The sequence below is a fragment of the Tigriopus californicus genome, chromosome 5 (assembly GCF_007210705.1).
Source record: "Tigriopus californicus strain San Diego chromosome 5, Tcal_SD_v2.1, whole genome shotgun sequence".
Lineage (NCBI taxonomy): Eukaryota > Metazoa > Arthropoda > Copepoda > Harpacticoida > Harpacticidae > Tigriopus > Tigriopus californicus.
The window spans coordinates 11,383,258-11,388,435 of NC_081444.1; the positions used below are offsets into that span (position 1 = coordinate 11,383,258).

Below are 5,178 nucleotides of genomic sequence, written 5' to 3' on the forward strand. Positions count from 1 at the left end.
TTGCAAAACAACAAGAAGATTGGGATAATACAGTATGCAGTATTTGAAGGAGGTGCAAGAGGTATCCCCCCCCCACACACACTCGCACATTTTTCTCATCACAGTTAGAGGCTCTAATAAAAAAAAATATTACTGACAAAAACCTCCAAAAACTGTAAAATCAATTTGAAACATTAAAAAAATTCCACGAGTCCTATGTTATGACAAATGAGCGTTGGCAGTTTGTGACATCGGTTAGGAACGCTACTAGAAATATGCTATCGCAAAAAGGGTCAAACTATGGCCAAGACATATCCTGACTTGATATGTCCACGCTTGGTCTATTTCAAGCCGGCCTTGGTGGCAACACTAAGAGAATGTTATAACGACTTTGCTGGTATCGATTTCCGCTGAAAGCTAAAACGGATAGCTACTAAGAAAGGTAAGTGCAAGCATGTAAAAGAATCCCTCTAATGGATAAATAGAAAATACTTTTTAAACTCCCCCTCCTTGTTTCTCACCGAAACTGTTGGCTTGATTCTTGGTTAAAGTATTGGTTTCGAACCGGTTGTGTCTGTTGAGAGGGAACGGATTCCCTGTGATAAATTTGACGTAAGATGCCTTTTCGTAATAAAGTGGACAAATCTTCTCGAATATCCTCGAAAACCAGGACATCTCAAAATTTGGCCTTAAAAATCAATAGTACCCATAAAATTGAAGGATGATCCAGTGATCCAACCCTGGCAGGAACGGTTTATTTCCAGCCAAGAATCAAACTCTACCAACGTTGGTCTTAAATTTTGCAACTCTTTAGTAAATTGAGGGAATTTTGTGTGTAAGATCAGGTGGCTGGACTAAGCAAGCATGATGTCCGTTTGCCTACGTTGTTAACCATGTGTAATGATATGAGATCGGAATTAAAATTGTTGAATTTTGACCCAATAAATTGTGATAGCATTGGTGGAATATCAAACTCAAAATGAAGGGGGGATGGCCATATTAGACGCTGCCAAATGTACCCGAATACTATAACGGAAAATATAGAAAGCGTTGAACTCAACCATCCGACCAGAAATTGAAAAAATCTTTGTCACGCTATCCAATTCACGCGGATTCACTCGCCCGAAAAACTTTCAAAATTTTGGGGAGCATCCATGGAGTACGCATAGCCCTACCAAACCTCGCTAGAAGACATTCGATCTTCGACCGAGCTTTCCACTCCACTACTGACGTACTCCATGGAGCATCATAGCAAGTTTTACGCTGTAGGTAGGAGAATTATGGTCAACCCGATCTTTTTCCAAGGTTCAAGTTTTCAACTGCCCAAGGTTATTTTGAGCTAAACGGGTCGTACAATATGGTCGAATAAGGAAATTTGACATGCGCTAATGAAAGCCACAAGTGAGCTGAATTCGTGTAACTTTCCATAATATTTTTGATGTTAGTAGTTGCCAGAAACATCCAAGCACTTCTGAAAGTGAATCAAAGGTGCTTTATCCACTACTGATTGAAAAAGAGCAAGCAATTTCACAAAATTTAGACTCCAATGTGTGACACAATGACGGCCGCAAGGCCACTCAAGGTGTATCGATTAGATTGGTTAACATAATACTGGTTTTGTATATCACGTACAACGGTAAATATAGGGGATTCGAGCTATGGCACATGGAAGTAGCAGCTGCACGATGAAAAGCAGCACAAATTTTGGGAGGTCATTGGGGCACTTTTTATAACAGTAGAGGTACTAAAAATCCAAGATATAAATCTCAATATTGGACAATAACAGTTTCTAAGGTTTCAAAAAGTTTATTGCAAAAATACGAAATTCTAAAATACAAAAAAATCAGCCGCAAAACGGCTTTTTTCTTCTAAAATTAGTTTTTATGCATGTTAATGAGTGAAACTTTGACAGTTTATAAAAAATACCTACCTGCATGAACCATTCCTTTAATGGATAAAAGAACTGAACCTTCAATTTAATCCCTCAGCAAAAAGATATGAAGCCTCAAAAGTAGGAGGGATCTCTCAAAATTTGACGATGACGTCATATTCCTTTCCCGCTTCAATGAGTCATATTGGCTGTAATTAGCATCTCGCTACAAATGTCAATAATCTTGAATTCTAAAAGTTCTCGAGAAACGGAAAGGATCGCCCTCTAAAAACTGAGCTTCGTGCGCGTTCTTTTACTTTTCATGGTAGTTCTTCCAGACGAATGGCGAAGAAAAGCGGCAAATAATTGTCTATGAGCGCAAGCAAAAGCCTCAGCTGACGAGACTGTCCCTTTACGTCTGGTCTTGGCTGGGTAAGAGGGCTGCTAGGTTAGGTTCAAAAGATCAAAATATTCCACCCTCCCGTTCTTGTTAAATATTCTCTGTAAGTCCGTTAGTTTCTGGGGCAACTGTGGGGTTGCCTCTGTCACGGACATTTTTATAGGTGTGGACTGCGAACAAAAGCCAATTTTTTTTATCTTATAAACCTCCAAATTAGCGCCTTGTACGACGACAAGATCAATATAGAAATGACCTGCCTTCAATTGAAAAAATCTGCGTTAAGAATAAAGATGTGTGAATTATGCTTTAGCAAATATGACTTTTTTGATTTGCCATCTGTTTTACTAGGTTTCTAGGTTTAGGTCGGTCACGTGATCTTACTTCGATCGAATTGGGCTGGGGTGTAAAAAGATGTGTGTAGAAATGGGGTATATTGCACTTCTTTTGAAAGCCGTTGCAAGGGTTTTGATTGAATTGACGTCGCCATTTTCGAAGCAAATCGTTGCTCACCATGAATGGTGAGAATCGCCGGGTAATGCAACTCAAGTTCACTGGTTCCTGTTCCTTGCCAAGCACGGTTGGGTTTCACCAACCAGAAGATTTCATAGGTTAAAAAGATCCGGATCCGGCGCTGATAGTAAAGACGTAAAGGCTCTCCCAAGTATTGTTGCTAGAGGACTAGCCCTCTAATTGTTGCCAAGAGTGCAAGTGAAGCTGCCACCTCAGGAACCTGGGTTGTCAGTAGGTGTAGCTAGCATCTAAAAAAAAATCTTCAGGAATATCGGGGTGGAGAAGCGAACTGGAGACTTCTCCTTTCTCAGGAATCTGCGCTAACGACTACACCAGATAGATCTCCTGCCGATCTGGCATCCAGCTTTTATTTATTAGAATTAGGTAAAACATATCGCCGCACACCGTGTTTGTAAATGGGTTCATCCTTGGGCGTTTATATGTGTTTTAAAGGGCGGTTGGGACGGGTTCTTTATTAAGTAAGTTTAATTGAGTCTTTTGATTGCACGGGTATAATTTGCTTTTCAATTAAATTTAAGATCAAAGCGGAGGATTACACAATGGCATCAATCTAGTCCAGGTCTCCCCATGAAAACAAACCATTCGGTTTATAGGGCGAACCTAGGGTGCTCAAATCTTTTATATTCCTCAACCAATTTTCGTCAATGTTTTCTTTTATTATTCCTCTTCTATACAAGAGACCCTAAATAAAGCATCATCATCATCATCGTCATCAAAAGATGAAATGGACTTGTCCCATGGAAGAGTTTAAAAGAGAGAGGTGAAGCATTCAAGAGGAGAAGTTTAGATTTTTAATAAACTCTCCCCGCTGATTTGGGACCAGTGCTTCAGTCAAAGAACTGCAGCAATTAAGTGATTGTTTTTGAGACGCCTTCCTAAAAAAATGGACCAGAAGCCTATTTATATATATTTTTCTCTTGTTTAAAAAGGAAAGTAACGTAACGGTAATGGGAGGGCTAAAACCCGTGCCATTACCGGTAGCATTATTTAAAAAGTTAACTCAAGCCTTTCAACCAAGTAACAATGAGGAATGAACAACAATACAGATGCATTGAATTTCCTACCATTCTAGTTTGTGCATCGCGACATTGCCCTTCCACTTCCATCAATAATCTAGTTACAGCCAAAGAAAGACAAAAGTCGTGGGAAAATGAGGAAAACAATTGAAAAAGATTTGCTATTAATCCGCCCATAAAACACCACCCATTGGTGGTTTTTGGGTGGTTTAACCAACAAGCGGGTTTTGACCAACCCTGCCCGCACATGACGGTTTTTTTTGGACGTATTCTTAGTTGCAAGGACCAAGAGTTGAAACAAATAGAAACAATCTCTTTTTATTTCATCCTAGGGCCATGTCATCCCGAAGAAACTTACGACGAGCGCCGGGTTATCCCCGAAGGAATCCCAGGAAATCCAGTGTGGTGGACGGTGTAGGTCTCGAGACTGCATTAAATGTTTGTACTCTTCTGTTGATTCTGTTAGTAATCTTTTTTCTTAGGTTGCGAATGCAACTATTCCCGCGAAAAAAGTTGGCCAATGGGGGTGCCTTGATTGCTCTCACCGGTCTAACAGAGCGGACCATCTGATAGAGCACATGATATTCCAACACCATCGGGAAAAGAACGACCCTTACTTCAAAACCTTGAATCACACCCGATGGGAAACATGTCCTGGCTGTAATCAGTCCAAGTCGAAACTCAGCCAGCACAAGAAATCTTGCAAAGAGTTTCTGGCCAAAATGGCCCCTCAAGAGGGACTGAATAGGTAAGTGGTAATGGTGTAAACTGTAATCAGCGATCAATCTTCCACATCACATTAAACACAGGAGCTGGGGCATTACAAACCAAGTGTACACCCTTTTTGACGAAATCACGGAAAGTCGTCTCCTATTTTGCTAATATTTGGCACACTGGTTTGTTGGAATGTGAAAACGTCACGCAACAAGTTTCAGGTGCCTGAGACATCCAGGGCCTATTCTAAGGCCATATCCATTATTGGGCAAACCGCTTGACCATGGGTGTTTGAGAATGGTCATAACTCTTATCCAATTGAGATAAATTTTGTATCAAAATACTCCTGAGACCTTTCTGTTGAATTGTGATTAACAAGTGCGCGCAATTGGAGATTTGACAAGTAATGCCTTTAATTAACCTTTGACCTTTGCCAAATCGCAATCCGGATTTCTTTGTTTTGTTTTTCCCGGGCTTTTCTAACCTCTTCAAGAAATGCAATCCCCAGCACTATTAAGATGAAAGGTTATAATTCGTCTATTTATTACCTTTCAATCTTTATTTGATGTTTGGTCTACCAACGAATTTGAGTTGCGAGACAGAGCTAGTCCTTGAATGTAGGGTCGATCTGGAATGCTATCTAAAAACTTGTCCAAGTCTGACTTGAA

The 5,178-nt window shown here is 40.2% G+C and overlaps 1 protein-coding gene across 1 annotated transcript in view; it reads left to right on the plus strand.

Annotated features, from left to right (window-relative positions):
• Positions 1 to 344: 344 nt before the first annotated feature.
• Positions 345 to 5,178, plus strand: part of LOC131881223 (uncharacterized) — a 10,232-nt gene continuing 5,398 nt past the window's right edge. Inside the window, exons 1-3 of the mRNA XM_059228017.1 lie at positions 345 to 421; positions 4,129 to 4,210; positions 4,279 to 4,544. The gene's annotated coding sequence lies outside the window, so the exon portion shown is untranslated. The remainder of the gene's footprint in view (positions 422 to 4,128; positions 4,211 to 4,278; positions 4,545 to 5,178) is intronic.